We start from the raw sequence: 17991 nt of genomic DNA, 5'->3' as shown, positions 1-17991 counted from the left end.
CCTGCGCAGGCCATGGTTTCCTTTTATTTCTCCTGCTCTCAGCGCAGCTGACCGTACGTGCCGCAGAGAGAGGCAAGTTTTTCCTCTGCCGCCCACACAAACGTGTTGTGTGGATAGAAGAAGGAGGAATGGAGTGGGTTACCTTGATGCCGTGAATTGTTCTGGCGTGCTAGCTCAGTTGGTTACAGCGTCGTGCTTATAACGCGAAGGTTGTACGTGCGGTCCCTGCGCAGGCCATGGTTTCCTTTGTTTTCTCCTGCTCTCAGCGCAGCTGACCGTACGTGCCGCAGAGAGGGGCCAGTTTTTCCTCTGCCGCCCACACAAACGTGTTGTGTGGATAGAAGAAGGACGAATGGAGTGGGTTACCTTGATGCCATGAATTGTTCTGGCGCGCTAGCTCAGTTGGTTAGAGTGGCGTGCTAATAACGCGAAGGTCGTACGTGCGATCCCTGCACAGGCCATGGTTGCCTTTTTTTTCTCCTGCTCTCAGCGCAGCTGACCGTACGTGCCGCAGAGAGAGGCCAGTTTTTCCTCTGCAGCCCACACAAACGTGTTGTGTGGATAGAAGGACGAATGGAGTGGGTTACCTTGATGCCGTGAATTGTTCTGGCGTGCTAGCTCAGTTGGTTACAGCGTCGTGCTTAAAACGCGAAGGTCGTACGTGCGGTCCCTGCGCAGGCCATGGTTTTCTTTTTTTTCTCCTGCTCTCAGCGCAGCTGACCGTACGTGGCGCAGGGAGGGACAGTTTTTCCTCGGCCGCCCACACAAACGTGTTGTGTGGATAGAAGAAGGACGAATGGAGTGGGTTACCTTGATGCCGTGAATTGTTCTGGCGTGCTAGCTCAGTTGGTTACAGCGTCGTGCTTAAAACGCGAAGGTCGTACGTGCGGTCCCTGCGCAGGCCATGGTTTTCTTTTTTTTCTCCTGCTCTCAACACAGCTGACCGTACGTGGCGCAGGGAGAACCAGTTTTTCCTCTGCCGCCCACACAATCGTGTTGTGTGGATAGAGGAAGGACGAATGGAGTGGGTTACCTTCGTGCCGTGAATTGCTCTGGCGTGCTAGCTCAGTTGGTTAGAGCATCGTGCTAATAACGCGGTTTCCTTTTTTTTCTCCTGCTCTCAGTGCAGCTGACCGTACGTGGCGCCGGGAGAACCAGTTTTTCCTCTCCCGCCCACACAAACGTGTTGTGTGGATAGAAGAAGGACGAATGGAGTGGGTTACCTTCATGCCATGAATTGTTCTGGCGTGCTAGCTCAGTTGGTTAGAGCGTGGTGCTAATGACACGGTTTCCTTTTTTTTCTCCTGCTCTCAGCGCAGCTGACCGTACGTGGCGCAGGGAGAACCAGTTTTTCCTCTGCCGCCCACACAAACGTGTTGTGTAGATAGACGAACGACGAATGGAGTGAGTTACCTTGATGCAGTGAATTGTTCTGGCTTGCTAGCTCAGTTGGTTAGAGTGTCGTGCTAATAACGCGAAGGTCGTACGTGCGTTCCCTGCGCAGTCTATGGTTTTCTTTTTGTTCTCCTGCTCTCAGCGCAGCTGACCGTACGTGGCGCAGGGAGGGACAGTTTTTCCTCCGCCGCCCACACAAACGTGTTGTGTGGATAGAAGGACGAATGGAGTGGATTACCTTCATGCCGTGAATTGTTCTGGCGTGATAGCTCTGTTGGTTATAGCGTCGGGCTAATAACGCGGTTTCCTTTTTTTTCTCCTGCTCTCAACACAGCTGACCGTACGTGGCGCAGGGAGAACCAGTTTTTCCTCTGCCGCCCACACAATCGTGTTGTGTGGATAGAGGAAGGACGAATGGAGTGGGTTACCTTCGTGCCGTGAATTGCTCTGGCGTGCTAGCTCAGTTGGTTAGAGCATCGTGCTAATAACGCGGTTTCCTTTTTTTTCTCCTGCTCTCAGTGCAGCTGACCGTACGTGGCGCCGGGAGAACCAGTTTTTCCTCTGCCGCCCACACAAACGTGTTGTGTGGATAGAAGAAGGACGAATGGAGTGGGTTACCTTCATGCCATGAATTGTTCTGGCGTGCTAGCTCAGTTGGTTAGAGCGTGGTGCTAATGACACGGTTTCCTTTTTTTTCTCCTGCTCTCAGCGCAGCTGACCGTACGTGGCGCAGGGAGAACCAGTTTTTCCTCTGCCGCCCACACAAACGTGTTGTGTAGATAGACGAAGGACGAATGGAGTGAGTTACCTTGATGCAGTGAATTGTTCTGGCTTGCTAGCTCAGTTGGATAGAGTGTCGTGCTAATAATGCGAAGGTCGTACGTGCGATCCCCTGCGCAGGCCATGGTTCCCTTTTTTATATCCTGCTCTCAGCGCAGCTGACCGTACGTGGCACAGGGAGGGCTAGTTTTTCCTCTCCCGCCCACACAAACGTGTTGAATGGATAGAAGTACGAATGGAGTGGGTTACCTTGATGCCGTGAATTGTTCTGGCGTGCTGCCTCAGTTGGTTAGAGTGTCGTGCTAATAACGCGAAGGTCGTACGTGCGATCCCTGCGCAGGCCATGGTTTCCTTTTTCTTCTGCTGCTCTCAGCGCAGCTGACCGTACGTGGCGCAGGGAGGGCTAGTTTTACTCTGCCGCCCACACAAACGTGTTGAATGGATAGAAGGACGAATGGAGTGGTTTACCTTGATGCCGTGAATTGTTCTGGCGTGCTAGCTCAGTTGGTTAGAATGTCGTGCTAATAACGCGAAGGTCGTACGTGCGATCCCTGCACAGGCCATGGTTTTCTTTTTTTTCTCCTGCTCTCAGCGCAGCTGACCGTACGTGCCCCAGTTTTTCCCCTGCCGCCCACACAAACGTGTTGTGTGGATAGAAGAAGGACGAATGGACTGGGTTACCTTGATGCCGTGAATTGTTCTGGCGTGCTAGCTCAGTTGGTTATAGCGTCGTGCTAATAACGCGAAGGTCGTACGTGCGATCCCTGCGCAGGCCATGGTTTCCTTTCTTTTTCCTGCTCTCAACGCAGCTGACCGTACGTGCCGCAGAGAGAGGCCAATTTTTCCTCTGCCGCCCACACAAACGTGTTGTGTGGATAGAATAAGGACGAATGGAGTGGGTTACCTTGATGCCGTGAATTGTTCTGGCGTGCTAGCTCAGTTGGTTATAGCGTCGTGCTAATAACGCGAAGGTCGCACGTGCGATCCCTGCGCAGGCCATGGTTTCCTTTTTTTTCTCCTGCTCTCAGCGCAGCTGACCGTACGTGCCGCAGGGAGGGCCAGTTTTTCCTCTGCCGCCCGCACAAACGTGTTGTGTGGATAGAAGGACGAATGGAGCGGGTTACCTTAATGCCGTGAATTGTTCTGGTCTGCTAGCTCAGTTGGTTAGAGTGTCGTGCTAATAACGCGAAGATCGTAAGTGCGAACCCTGCGCAGGCCATGGTTTCCTTTTTTTGCTCCTGCTCTCAGCGCAGCTGACCGTACGTGGCGCAGGGAGGGCCAGTTTTTCCTCTGCCGCCCACTCAAACGTGTTGTGTGGATAGAACGACGAATGGAGTGGGTTACCTTGATGCCGTGAACTGTTCTGGCCTGCTAGCTCACTTGGTTAGAGTAGAGTGTCGTGCTAATAACGCGAAGGTCGTACGTGCGATCCCTGCACAGGCCATGGTTTCCTTTTTTTTCTGCTGCTCTCAGCGCAGCTGACCGTACGTGGCACAGGGAGGGCTAGTTTTTCTTCTGCCGCCCACACAAACGTGTTGAATGAATAGAAGTACGAATGGAGTGGGTTACCTTGATGCCGTGAATTGTTCTGGCGTGCTGCCTCAGTTGGTTAGAGTGTCGTGCTAATAACGCGAAGGTCGTACGTGCGATCCCTGCGCAGGCCATGGTTTCCTTTTTTTTCTGCTGCTGTCAGCGCAGCTGACCGTACGTGGCGCAGGGAGGGCTAGTTTTACTCTGCCGCCCACACAAACGTGTTGAATGGATAGAAGGACGAATGGAGTGGTTTACCTTGATGCCGTGAATTGTTCTGGCGTGCTAGCTCAGTTGGTTACAGCGTCGTGCTAATAACGCGAAGGTCGTACGTGCGATCCCATGGTGTCCTTTTTTTTCTCCTGCTCTCAGCGCAGCCGACCGTACGTGCCGCAGGGAGGGCCAGTTTTTCCCCTGCCGCCCACACAAACGTGTTGTGTGGATAGAAGGACGAATGGAGTGGGTTACCTTGATGCCGTGAATTGTTCTGGCGTGCTAGCTCAGTTGGTTACAGCGTCGTGCTAATAACGCGAAGGTCGCACGTGCGATCCCTGCGCAGGCCATGGTTTCCTTTTTTTTTCTCCTGCTCTCAGCGCAGCTCACCGTACGTGGCGCTGGGAGGGCCAGTTTTTCCTCTGCCGCCCACACAAACGTGTTGTGTGGATTGAAGAAGGACGAATGGAGTGGGTTACCTTGATGCCGTGAATTGTTCTGGCTTCTAGCTCAGTTGGTTATAGCGTCGTGCTTATAACGCGAAGGTCGCACGTGCGATCCCTGCGCAGGCCGTGGTTTCCTTTTTTTTCTCCTGCTCTCAGCGCAGCTGACCGTACGTGCCGCAGGGAGGGCCAGTTTTTCCTCTGCCGCCCACACAAACGTGTTGTGTGGATAGAAGAAGGACGAATGGAGTGGGTTACCTTGATGCCGTGAATTGTTCTGGCGTGCTAGCTCAGTTGGTTAGAGCGTCGTGCTAATAACGCGAAGGTCGTGCGTGCGATCCCTGCGCAGGCCATGGTTTCCTTTTTGTTCCCCTCCTCTCAGCGCAGCTGACCGTACGTGGCGCAGGGAGGGCCAGTTTTTCCTCTGCCGCCCACACAAACGTGTTGTGTGGATAGAAGAAGGACGAATGGAGTGGGTTACCTTGATGCCGTGAATTGTTCTGGCGTGCTAGCTCAGTTGGTTACAGCGTTGTGCTAATAACGCGAAGGTCGTACGTGCGATCCCTGCGCAGGCCATGGTTTCCTTTTTTTGCTCCTGCTCTCAGCGCAGCTGACCGTACGTGGCGCAGGGAGGGCCAGTTTTTCCTCTGCCGCCCCCTCAAACGTGTTGTGTGGATAGAAGGACGAATGGAGGGGGTTACCTTGATGCCGTGAATTGTTCTGCCCTGCTAGCTCAGTTGGTTACAGCGTCGTGCTAATAACGCGAAGGTCGTAAGTGCGATCCCTGCGCAGGCCATGGTTTCCTATTTTCTCCCCTGCTCTCAGCGCAGCTGACCGTACGTGGCGCAGGGAGGGCCAGTTTGTCCTCTTTCGCCCACACAAACGTGTTGTGTGGATAGAAGAAGGACGAATGGAGTGGGTTACCTTGATGCCGTGAATTGTTCTGCCCTGGTAGCTCAGTTGGTTACAGCGTCGTGCTAATAACGCGAAGGTCATACGTGCGATCCCTGCGCAGGCCATGGTTTCCTTTTTTTTTCTCCTGCTCTCAGCGCAGCTGACCGTACGTGCCGCAGAGAGAGGCCAGTTTTTCCTCTGCAGCCCACACAAACGTGTTGTGTGGATAGAATAAGGACGAATGGAGTGGGTTACCTTGATGCCGTGAATTGTTCTGGCGTGCTAGCTCAGTTGGTTACAGCGTCGTGCTAATAACGCGAAGGTCGTACGTGCGATCCCATGGTGTCCTTTTTTTTCTCCTGCTCTCAGCGCAGCCGACCGTACGTGCCGCAGGGAGGGCCAGTTTTTCCCCTGCCACCCACACAAACGTGTTGTGTGGATAGAAGAAGGACGAATGGAGTGGGTTACCTTGATGCCGTGAATTGTTCTGCCCTGCTAGCTCAGTTGGTTACAGCGTCGTGCTAATAACGCGAAGGTCGTAAGTGCGATCCCTGCGCAGGCCATGGTTTCCTATTTTCTCTCCTGCTCTCAGCGCAGCTGACCGTACGTGGCGCAGGGAGGGCCAGTTTGTCCTCTTCCGCCCACACAAACGTGTTGTGTGGATAGAAGAAGGACGAATGGAGTGGGTTACCTTGATGCCGTGAATTGTTCTGGCGTGCTAGCTCAGTTGGTTACAGCGTCGTGCTTATAACGCGAAGGTCGTACGTGCGGTCCCTGCGCAGGCCATGGTTTCCTTTGTTTTCTCCTGCTCTCAGCGCAGCTGACCGTACGTGCCGCAGAGAGAGGCCAGTTTTTCCTCTGCAGCCCACACAAACGTGTTGTGTGGATAGAAGGACGAATGGAGTGGGTTACCTTGATGCCGTGAATTGTTCTGGCGTGCTAGCTCAGTTGGTTACAGCGTCGTGCTTAAAACGCGAAGGTCGTACGTGCGGTCCCTGCGCAGGCCATGGTTTTCTTTTTTTTCTCCTGCTCTCAGCGCAGCTGACCGTACGTGGCGCAGGGAGGGACAGTTTTTCCTCGGCCGCCCACACAAACGTGTTGTGTGGATAGAAGGACGAATGGAGTGGGTTACCTTGATGCCGTGAATTGTTCTGGCGTGCTAGCTCAGTTGGTTACAGCGTCGTGCTAATAACGCGAAGGTCGTACGTGCGATCCCATGGTGTCCTTTTTTTTCTCCTGCTCTCAGCGCAGCCGACCGTACGTGCCGCAGGGAGGGCCAATTTTCCCCTGCCGCCCAAACAAACGTGTTGTGTGGATAGAAGAAGGACGAATGGAGTGGGTTACCTTGATGCCGTGAATTGTTCTGGCGTGCTAGCTCAGTTGGTTACAGCGTCGTGCTAATAACGCGAAGGTCGTACGTGCGATCCCTGCGCAGGCCATGGTTTCCTTTTTTTTCTCCTGGTCTCAGCGCAGCTGACCGTACGTGGCGCAGGGAGGGCCAGTTTGTCCTCTGCCGCCCACACAAACGTGTTGTGTGGATAGAAGAAGGACGAATGGAGTGGGTTACCTTGATGCCGTGAATTGTTCTGGCGTGCTAGCTCAGTTGGTTACAGCGTCGTGCTTAAAACGCGAAGGTCGTACGTGCGGTCCCTGCGCAGGCCATGGTTTTCTTTTTTTTCTCCTGCTCTCAGCGCAGCTGGCCGTACGTGGCGCAGGGAGGGACAGTTTTTCCTCGGCCGCCCACACAAACGTGTTGTGTGGATAGAAGAAGGACGAATGGAGTGGCTTACCTTGATGCTGTGAATTGTTCTGGCGTGCTAGCTCAGTTGGTTAGAGCGTCGTGCTAATAACGCGAAGATCGTACGTGCGATCCCTGCGCAGGGCATGGTTTTCTTTTTTTTCTCCTGCTCTCAGCGCAGCTGACCGTACGTGGCGCAGGGAGGGACAGTTTTTCCTCGGCCGCCCACACAAACGTGTTGTGTGGATAGAAGAAGGACGAATGGAGTGGGTTACCTTGATGCCGTGAATTGTTCTGGCCTGCTAGCTCAGTTGGTCAGAGCGTCGTGCTTATAACGCGAAGGTCGCACGTGCGATCCCAGCGCCGGCCATGGTTTCCTTTTTTTTCTCCTGCTCTCAGCGCAGCCGACCGTACGCGCCGCAGGGAGGGCCAGTTTTTCCTCTGCCGCCCACACAAACGTGTTGTGTGGATTGAAGAAGGACGAATGGAGTGGGTTACCTTGATGCCGTGAATTGTTCTGGCTTCTAGCTCAGTTGGTTATAGCGTCGTGCTTATAACGCGAAGGTCGTACTTGCGATCCCTGCGCAGGCCATGGTTTCCTTTTTTTGTCCTGCTCTCAGCGCAGCTGACCAGTTTTTCCTCTGCCGCGCTCACAAACGTGTTGTGTGGATTGAAGAAGGACGAATGGAGTTGGCGTGCTAGCTCAGCTGGTTATAGCGTCTTGCAAATAACGCGAAAGTCGTACGTGCGATCCCATGGTTTCCTTTTTTTTCTCCTGCTCTCAGCGCAGCTGACCGTACGTGCCGCAGGGAAGGCCAGTTTTTCCCCTGCCGCCCACACAAACGTGTTGTGCGGATAGAAGAAGGACGAATGGAGTGGGTTACCTTGATGCCTTGAATTGTTCTGGCCTGCTAGCTCAGTTGGTTAGAGCGTCGTGCTTATAACGCGAAGGTCGCACGTGCGATCCCTGCGCAGGCCGTGGTTTCCTTTTTTTTCTCCTGCTCTCAGCGCAGCTGACCGTACGTGCCGCAGGGAGGGCCAGTTTTTCCTCTGCCGCCCACACAAACGTGTTGTGTGGATAGAAGAAGGACGAATGGAGTGGGTTACCTTGATGCCGTGAATTGTTCTGGCGTGCTAGCTCAGTTGGTTAGAGCGTCGTGCTAATAACGCGAATGTCGTGCGTGCGATCCCTGCGCAGGCCATGGTTTCCTTTTTGTTCCCCTCCTCTCAGCGCAGCTGACCGTACGTGGCGCAGGGAGGGCCAGTTTTTCCTCTGCCGCCCACACAAACGTGTTGTGTGGATAGAAGAAGGACGAATGGAGTGGGTTACCTTGATGCCGTGAATTGTTCTGGCATGCTAGCTCAGTTGGTTACAGCGTTGTGCTAATAACGCGAAGGTCGTACGTGCGATCCCTGCGCAGGCCATGGTTTCCTTTTTTTGCTCCTGCTCTCAGCGCAGCTGACCGTACGTGGCGCAGGGAGGGCCAGTTTTTCCTCTGCCGCCCACTCAAACGTGTTGTGTGGATAGAAGGACGAATGGAGTGGGTTACCTTGATGCCGTGAATTGTTCTGGCGTGCTAGCTCAGTTGGTCAGAGCGTCGTGCTAATAACGCGAAGTTCGTACGTGCGATCCCTGCGCAGGCCATGGTTTCCTTTTTTTGCTCCTGCGCTCAGCGCAGCTGACAGTACGTGCCGCAGGGAGGGCCAGTTTTTCCCCTGCCGCCCACACAAACGTGTTGTGTGGATTGAAGAAGGACGAATGGAGTGGGTTACCTTGATGCCGTGAATTGTTCTGGCTTCTAGCTCAGTTGGTTATAGCGTCGTGCTTATAACGCGAAGGTCGTAAGTGCGATCCCTGCGCAGGCCATGGTTTCCCATTTTCTCTCCTGCTCTCAGCGCAGCTGACCGTACGTGACGCAGGGAGGGCCAGTTTTTCCTCTGCCGCGCTCACAAACGTGTTGTGTGGATTGAAGAAGGACGAATGGAGTTGGCTTGCTAGCTCAGCTGGTTATAGCGTCTTGCTAATAACGCGAAGGTCGTACGTGCGATCCCATGGTTTCCTTTTTTTTTCTCCTGCTCTCAGCGCAGCTGACCGTACGTGCCGCAGGGAAGGCCAGTTTTTCCCCTGCCGCCCACACAAACGTGTTGTGCGGATAGAAGAAGGACGAATGGAGTGGGTTACCTTGATGCCTTGAATTGTTCTGGCCTGCTAGCTCAGTTGGTTAGAGCGTCGTGCTTATAACGCGAAGGTCGTACGTGCGATCCCTGCACAGGCCATGGTTTTCTTTTTTTCTCCTGCTCTCAGCGCAGCTGACCGTACGTGCCGCAGGGAGGGCCAGGTTTTCCCCTGCCGCCCGCACAAACGTGTTGTGTGGATAGAAGAAGGACGAATGGAGTGGGTTACCTTGATGCCGTGAATTGTTCTGGCGTGCTAGCTCAGTTGGTTACAGCGTCGTGCTAATAACGCGAAGGTCGTACGTGCGATCCCATGGTGTCCTTTTTTTTCTCCTGCTCTCAGCGCAGCCGACCGTACGTGCCGCAGGGAGGGCCAGTTTTTCCCCTGCCGCCCACACAAACGTGTTGTGTGGATAGAAGAAGGACGAATGGAGTGGGTTACCTTGATGCCGTGAATTGTTCTGGCGTGCTAGCTCAGTTGGTTACAGCGTCGTGCTAATAACGCGAAGGTCGTACGTGCGATCACTGCGCAGGCCATGGTTTCCTTTTTTGTGTCCTGGTCTCAGCGCAGCTGACCGTACGTGGCGCAGGGAGGGCCAGTTTTTCCTCTGCCGTTCACACAAACGTGTTGTGTGGATAGAAGAAGGACGAATGGAGTGGGTTACCTTGATGCCGTGAATTGTTCTGGCGTGCTAGCTCAGTTGGTTACAGCGTCGTGCTTAAAACGCGAAGATCGTACGTGCGATCCCTGCGCAGGGCATGGTTTTCTTTTGTTTCTCCTGCTCTCAGCGCAGCTGACCGTACGTGGCGCAGGGAGGGACAGTTTTTCCTCGGCCGCCCACACAAACGTGTTGTGTGGATAGAAGAAGGACGAATGGAGTGGGTTACCTTGATGCCGTGAATTGTTCTGGCCTGCTAGCTCAGTTGGTCAGAGCGTCGTGCTAATAACGCGAAGATCGTACGTGCGATCCCTGCGCAGGCCATGGTTTCCTTTTTTTGCTCCTGCGCTCAGCGCAGCTGACCGTACGTGCCGCAGGGAGGGCCAGTTTTTCCCCTGCCACCCACACAAACGTGTTGTGTGGATAGAAGAAGGACGAATGGAGTGGGTTACATTGATGCCGTGAATCGTTCTGGCCTGCTAGCTCAGTTGGTTAGAGCGTCGTGCTTATAACGCGAAGGTCGCACGTGCGATCCCAGCGCCGGCCATGGTTTCCTTTTTTTCTCCTGCTCTCAGCGCAGCCGACCGTACGTGCCGCAGGGAGGGCCAGTTTTTCCTCTGCCGCCCACACAAACGTGTTGTGTGGATTGAAGAAGGACGAATGGAGTGGGTTACCTTGATGCCGTGAATTGTTCTGGTTTCTAGCTCAGTTGGTTACAGCGTCGTGCTTATAACGCGAAGGTCGTACGTGCGATCCCTGCGCAGGCCATGGTTTCCTTTTTTTTGTCCTGCTCTCAGCGCGGCTGACCGTACGTGACGCAGGGAGGGCCAGTTTTTCCTCTGCCGCGCTCACAAACGTGTTGTGTGGATAGAAGGACGAATGGAGTGGGTTACCTTGATGCCGTGAATTTTTCTGGCGTGCTAGCTCAGTTGGTTAGAGCGTCGTGCTAATAACGCGAAGGTCGTACGTGCGATCCCTGTGCAGGCCATGGTTTCCTTTTTTTTCTCCTGGTCTCAGCGCAGCTGACCGTACGTGGCGCAGGGACGGCCAGTTTGTCCTCTGCCGCCCACACAAACGTGTTGTGTGGATAGAAGAAGGACGAATGGAGTGGGTTACCTTGATGCCGTGAATTGTTCTGGCGTGCTAGCTCAGTTGGTTACAGCGTCGTGCTAAAAACGCGAAGATCGTACGTGCGGTCCCTGCGCAGGCCATGGTTTTCTTTTTTTGTCCTGCTCTCAGCGCAGCTGACCGTACGTGGCGCAGGGAGGGACAGTTTTTCCTCGGCCGCCCACACAAACGTGTTGTGTGGATAGAAGAAGGACGAATGGAGTGGGTTACCTTGATGCCGTGAATTGTTCTGGCCTGCTAGCTCAGTTGGTCAGAGCGTCGTGCTTATAACGCGAAGGTCGCACGTGCGATCCCAGCGCCGGCCATGGTTTCCTTTTTTTTCTCCTGCTCTCAGCGCAGCCGACCGTACGCGCCGCAGGGAGGGCCAGTTTTTCCTCTGCCGCCCACACAAACGTGTTGTGTGGATTGAAGAAGGACGAATGGAGTGGGTTACCTTGATGCCGTGAATTGTTCTGGCTTCTAGCTCAGTTGGTTATAGCGTCGTGCTTATAACGCGAAGGTCGTACTTGCGATCCCTGCGCAGGCCATGGTTTCCTTTTTTTTGTCCTGCTCTCAGCGCAGCTGACCAGTTTTTCCTCTGCCGCGCTCACAAACGTGTTGTGTGGATTGAAGAAAGACGAATGGAGTTGGCGTGCTAGCTCAGCTGGTTATAGCGTCTTGCAAATAACGCGAAAGTCGTACGTGCGATCCCATGGTTTCCTTTTTTTTCTCCTGCTCTCAGCGCAGCTGACCGTACGTGCCGCAGGGAAGGCCAGTTTTTCCCCTGCCGCCCACACAAACGTGTTGTGCGGATAGAAGAAGGACGAATGGAGTGGGTTACCTTGATGCCTTGAATTGTTCTGGCCTGCTAGCTCAGTTGGTTAGAGCGTCGTGCTTATAACGCGAAGGTCGCACGTGCGATCCCTGCGCAGGCCGTGGTTTCCTTTTTTTTCTCCTGCTCTCAGCGCAGCTGACCGTACGTGCCGCAGAGAGGGCCAGTTTTTCCTCTGCCGCCCACACAAACGTGTTGTGTGGATAGAAGAAGGACGAATGGAGTGGGTTACCTTGATGCCGTGAATTGTTCTGGCGTGCTAGCTCAGTTGGTTAGAGCGTCGTGCTAATAACGCGAAGGTCGTGCGTGCGATCCCTGCGCAGGCCATGGTTTCCTTTTTGTTCCCCTCCTCTCAGCGCAGCTGACCGTACGTGGCGCAGGGAGGGCCAGTTTTTCCTCTGCCGCCCACACAAACGTGTTGTGTGGATAGAAGAAGGACGAATGGAGTGGGTTACCTTGATGCCGTGAATTGTTCTGGCATGCTAGCTCAGTTGGTTACAGCGTTGTGCTAATAACGCGAAGGTCGTACGTGCGATCCCTGCGCAGGCCATGGTTTCCTTTTTTTGCTCCTGCTCTCAGCGCAGCTGACCGTACGTGGCGCAGGGAGGGCCAGTTTTTCCTCTGCCGCCCACTCAAACGTGTTGTGTGGATAGAAGGACGAATGGAGTGGGTTACCTTGATGCCGTGAATTGTTCTGCCCTGCTAGCTCAGTTGGTTACAGCGTCGTGCTAATAACGCGAAGGTCGTAAGTGCGATCCCTGCGCAGGCCATGGTTTCCTATTTTCTCTCCTGCTCTCAGCGCAGCTGACCGTACGTGGCGCAGGGAGGGCCAGTTTGTCCTCTTCCGCCCACACAAACGTGTTGTGTGGATAGAAGGACGAATGGAGTGGGTTACCTTGATGCCGTGAATTGTTCTGGCGTGCTAGCTCAGTTGGTCAGAGCGTCGTGCTAATAACGCGAAGATCGTACGTGCGATCCCTGCGCAGGCCGTGGTTTCCTTTTTTTGCTCCTGCGCTCAGCGCAGCTGACCGTACGTGCCGCAGGGAGGGCCAGTTTTTCCCCTGCCGCCCACACAAACGTGTTGTGTGGATTGAAGAAGGACGAATGGAGTGGGTTACCTTGATGCCGTGAATTGTTCTGGCTTCTAGCTCAGTTGGTTATAGCGTCGTGCTTATAACGCGAAGGTCGTAAGTGCGATCCCTGCGCAGGCCATGGTTTCCCATTTTTTCTCCTGCTCTCAGCGCAGCTGACCGTACGTGCCGCAGGGAAGGCCAGTTTTTCCCCTGCCGCCCACACAAACGTGTTGTGCGGATAGAAGAAGGACGAATGGAGTGGGTTACCTTGATGCCTTGAATTGTTCTGGCCTGCTAGCTCAGTTGGTTAGAGCGTCGTGCTTATAACGCGAAGGTCGTACGTGCGATCCCTGCACAGGCCATGGTTTTCTTTTTTTCTCCTGCTCTCAGCGCAGCTGACCGTACGTGCCGCAGGGAGGGCCAGGTTTTCCCCTGCCGCCCGCACAAACGTGTTGTGTGGATAGAAGAAGGACGAATGGAGTGGGTTACCTTGATGCCGTGAATTGTTCTGGCGTGCTAGCTCAGTTGGTTACAGCGTCGTGCTAATAACGCGAAGGTCGTACGTGCGATCCCATGGTGTCCTTTTTTTTCTCCTGCTCTCAGCGCAGCCGACCGTACGTGCCGCAGGGAGGGCCAGTTTTTCCCCTGCCGCCCACACAAACGTGTTGTTTGGATAGAAGAAGGACGAATGGAGTGGGTTACCTTGATGCCGTGAATTGTTCTGGCGTGCTAGCTCAGTTGGTTACAGCGTCGTGCTAATAACGCGAAGGTCGTACGTGCGATCACTGCGCAGGCCATGGTTTCCTTTTTTGTGTCCTGGTCTCAGCGCAGCTGACCGTACGTGGCGCAGGGAGGGCCAGTTTTTCCTCTGCCGTTCACACAAACGTGTTGTGTGGATAGAAGAAGGACGAATGGAGTGGGTTACCTTGATGCCGTGAATTGTTCTGGCGTGCTAGCTCAGTTGGTTACAGCGTCGTGCTTAAAACGCGAAGATCGTACGTGCGATCCCTGCGCAGGGCATGGTTTTCTTTTGTTTCTCCTGCTCTCAGCGCAGCTGACCGTACGTGGCGCAGGGAGGGACAGTTTTTCCTCGGCCGCCCACACAAACGTGTTGTGTGGATAGAAGAAGGACGAATGGAGTGGGTTACCTTGATGCCGTGAATTGTTCTGGCCTGCTAGCTCAGTTGGTCAGAGCGTCGTGCTAATAACGCGAAGATCGTACGTGCGATCCCTGCGCAGGCCATGGTTTCCTTTTTTTGCTCCTGCGCTCAGCGCAGCTGACCGTACGTGCCGCAGGGAGGGCCAGTTTTTCCCCTGCCACCCACACAAACGTGTTGTGTGGATAGAAGAAGGACGAATGGAGTGGGTTACATTGATGCCGTGAATCGTTCTGGCCTGCTAGCTCAGTTGGTTAGAGCGTCGTGCTTATAACGCGAAGGTCGCACGTGCGATCCCAGCGCCGGCCATGGTTTCCTTTTTTTCTCCTGCTCTCAGCGCAGCCGACCGTACGTGCCGCAGGGAGGGCCAGTTTTTCCTCTGCCGCCCACACAAACGTGTTGTGTGGGTTGAAGAAGGACGAATGGAGTGGGTTACCTTGATGCCGTGAATTGTTCTGGTTTCTAGCTCAGTTGGTTACAGCGTCGTGCTTATAACGCGAAGGTCGTACGTGCGATCCCTGCGCAGGCAATGGTTTCCTTTTTTTTGTCCTGCTCTCAGCGCGGCTGACCGTACGTGACGCAGGGAGGGCCAGTTTTTCCTCTGCCGCGCTCACAAACGTGTTGTGTGGATAGAAGGACGAATGGAGTGGGTTACCTTGATGCCGTGAATTTTTCTGGCGTGCTAGCTCAGTTGGTTAGAGCGTCGTGCTAATAACGCGAAGGTCGTACGTGCGATCCCTGTGCAGGCCATGGTTTCCTTTTTTTTCTCCTGGTCTCAGCGCAGCTGACCGTACGTGGCGCAGGGACGGCCAGTTTGTCCTCTGCCGCCCACACAAACGTGTTGTGTGGATAGAAGAAGGACGAATGGAGTGGGTTACCTTGATGCCGTGAATTGTTCTGGCGTGCTAGCTCAGTTGGTTACAGCGTCGTGCTTAAAACGCGAAGATCGTACGTGCGGTCCCTGCGCAGGCCATGGTTTTCTTTTTTTGTCCTGCTCTCAGCGCAGCTGACCGTACGTGGCGCAGGGAGGGACAGTTTTTCCTCGCCCGCCCACACAAACGTGTTGTGTGGATAGAAGAAGGACGAATGGAGTGGGTTACCTTGATGCCGTGAATTTTTCTGGCGTGCTAGCTCAGTTGGTTAGAGCGTCGTGCTAATAACGCGAAGGTCGCACGTGCGATGCCTGCGCAGGCCATGGTTTCTTTTTTGTTTTTCTCCTGCTCTCAGCGCAGCCGACCGTACGTGCCGCAGGGAGGGCCAGTTTTTCCTCTGCCGCCCACACAAACGTGTTGTGTGGATTGAAGAAGGACGAATGGAGTGGGTTACCTTGATGCCGTGAATTGTTCTGGCTTCTAGCTCAGTTGGTTATAGCGTCGTGCTTATAACGCGAAGGTCGTACGTGCGATCCCCGCGCAGGCCATGGTTTCCTTTTTTTTGTCCTGCTCTCAGCGCAGCTGACCGTACGTGACGCAGGGAGGGCCAGTTTTTCCTCTGCCGCGCTCACAAACGTGTTGTGTGGATTGAAGAAGGACGAATGGAGTTGGCGTGCAAGCTCAGCTGGTTATAGCGTCTTGCTAATAACGCGAAGGTCGTACGTGCGATCCCATGGTTTCCTTTTTTTTCTCCTGCTCTCAGCGCAGCTGACCGTACGTGCCGCAGGGAGGGCCAGTTTTTCCTCTGCCGCCCACACAAACGTGTTGTGTGGATAGAAGAAGGACGAATGGAGTGGGTTACCTTGATGCCGTGAATTGTTCTGGCGTGCTAGCTCAGTTGGTTAGAGCGTCGTGCTAATAACGCGAAGGTCGTGCGTGCGATCCCTGCGCAGGCCATGGTTTCCTTTTTGTTCCCCTCCTCTCAGCGCAGCTGACCGTACGTGGCGCAGGGAGGGCCAGTTTTTCCTCTGCCGCCCACACAAACGTGTTGTGTGGATAGAAGAAGGACGAATGGAGTGGGTTACCTTGATGCCGTGAATTGTTCTGGCGTGCTAGCTCAGTTGGTTACAGCGTTGTGCTAATAACGCGAAGATCGTACGTGCGATCCCTGCGCAGGCCATGGTTTCCTTTTTTTGCTCCTGCTTTCAGCGCAGCTGACCGTACGTGGCGCAGGGAGGGCCAGTTTTTCCTCTGCCGCCCACTCAAACGTGTTGTGTGGATAGAAGGACGAATGGAGAGGGTTACCTTGATGCCGTGAATTGTTCTGCCCTGCTAGCTCAGTTGGTTACAGCGTCGTGCTAATAACGCGAAGGTCGTAAGTGCGATCCCTGAGCAGGCCATGGTTTCCTATTTTCTCTCCTGCTCTCAGCGCAGCTGACCGTACGTGGCGCAGGGAGTGCCAGTTTGTCCTCTTCCGCCCACACAAACGTGTTGTGTGGATAGAAGAAGGACGAATGGAGTGGGTTACCTTGATGCCGTGAATTGTTCTGCCCTGGTAGCTCAGTTGGTTACAGCGTCGTGCTAATAACGCGAAGGTCGTAAGTGCGATCCCTGCGCAGGCCATGGTTTCCTTTTTTTTTCTCCTGCTCTCAGCGCAGCTGACCGTACGTGCCGCAGAGAGAGGCCAGTTTTTCCTCTGCCGCCCACACAAACGTGTTGTGTGGATAGAATAAGGACGAATGGAGTGGGTTACCTTGATGTCGTATATTGTTCTGGCGTGCTAGCTCAGTTGGTTAGAGTGTCGTGCTAATAACGCGAAGGTCGTACGTGCGATCCCTGCACAGGCCATGGTTTCCTTTTTTTCTCCTGCTCTCAGCGCAGCACCGTACGTGCCGCAGGGAGGGCCAGTTTTTCCCCTGCCGCCCGCACAAACGTGTTGTGTGGATAGAAGAAGGACGAATGGAGTGGGTTACCTTGATGCCGTGAATTGTTCTGGCGTGCTAGCTCAGTTGGTTATAGCGTCGTGCTAATAACGCGAAGGTCGTACGTGCGATCCCTGCGCAGGCCATGGTTTCCTTTTATTTCTCCTGCTCTCAGCGCAGCTCACCGTACGTGCCGCAGAGAGAGGCAAGTTTTTCCTCTGCCGCCCACACAAACGTGTTGTGTGGATAGAAGAAGGAGGAATGGAGTGGGTTACCTTGATGCCGTGAATTGTTCTGGCGTGCTAGCTCAGTTGGTTACAGCGTCGTGCTTATAACGCGAAGGTCGTACGTGCGGTCCCTGCGCAGGCCATGGTTTCCTTTGTTTTCTCCTGCTCTCAGCGCAGCTGACCGTACGTGCCGCAGAGAGGGGCCAGTTTTTCCTCTGCCGCCCACACAAACGTGTTGTGTGGATAGAAGGACGAATGGAGTGGGTTACCTTGATGCCATGAATTGTTCTGGCGTGCTAGCTCAGTTGGTTAGAGTGGCGTGCTAATAACGCGAAGGTCGTACGTGCGATCCCTGCACAGGCCATGGTTGCCTTTTTTTTCTCCTGCTCTCAGCGCAGCTGACCGTACGTGCCGCAGAGAGAGGCCAGTTTTTCCTCTGCAGCCCACACAAACGTGTTGTGTGGATAGAAGGACGAATGGAGTGGGTTACCTTGATGCCGTGAATTGTTCTGGCGTGCTAGCTCAGTTGGTTACAGCGTCGTGCTTAAAACGCGAAAGTCGTACGTGCGGTCCCTGCGCAGGCCATGGTTTTCTTTTTTTTCTCCTGCTCTCAGCGCAGCTGACCGTACGTGGCGCAGGGAGGGACAGTTTTTCCTCGGCCGCCCACACAAACGTGTTGTGTGGATAGAAGAAGGACGAATGGAGTGGGTTACCTTGATGCCGTGAATTGTTCTGGCGTGCTAGCTCAGTTGGTTACAGCGTCGTGCTAATAACGCGAAGGTCGTACGTGCGATCCCATGGTGTCCTTTTTTTTCTCCTGCTCTCAGCGCAGCCGACCGTACGTGCCGCAGGGAGGGCCAGTTTTTCCCCTGCCGCCCACACAAACGTGTTGTGTGGATAGAAGAAGGACGAATGGAGTGGGTTACCTTGATGCCGTGAATTGTTCTGGCGTGCTAGCTCAGTTGGTTACAGCG

At 54.2% G+C, this 17991-nt stretch overlaps 4 non-coding genes across 4 annotated transcripts; all 4 read left to right on the top strand.

The window, feature by feature from the left end:
- Positions 1–7898: 7898 nt before the first annotated feature.
- On the top strand, positions 7899–7972 carry TRNAI-UAU (transfer RNA isoleucine (anticodon UAU)). Its single transcript has one exon. It is a non-coding gene; the product is annotated as a tRNA-Ile (tRNA).
- Positions 7973–9196: 1224 nt separating this feature from the next.
- Positions 9197–9270, top strand: TRNAI-UAU (transfer RNA isoleucine (anticodon UAU)). The gene has a single exon. It is a non-coding gene; the product is annotated as a tRNA-Ile (tRNA).
- A 2526-nt stretch (positions 9271–11796) lies between these two features.
- TRNAI-UAU (transfer RNA isoleucine (anticodon UAU)) lies at positions 11797–11870 on the top strand. The gene has a single exon. It is a non-coding gene; the product is annotated as a tRNA-Ile (tRNA).
- Positions 11871–13127: 1257 nt separating this feature from the next.
- Positions 13128–13201, top strand: TRNAI-UAU (transfer RNA isoleucine (anticodon UAU)). The gene has a single exon. It is a non-coding gene; the product is annotated as a tRNA-Ile (tRNA).
- Positions 13202–17991: the final 4790 nt, after the last annotated feature.

The sequence above is a fragment of the Amblyomma americanum genome, chromosome 8, assembly GCF_052857255.1.
Source record: "Amblyomma americanum isolate KBUSLIRL-KWMA chromosome 8, ASM5285725v1, whole genome shotgun sequence".
Lineage (NCBI taxonomy): Eukaryota > Metazoa > Arthropoda > Arachnida > Ixodida > Ixodidae > Amblyomma > Amblyomma americanum.
This window is presented reverse-complemented; position numbering and strand designations above follow the sequence as displayed.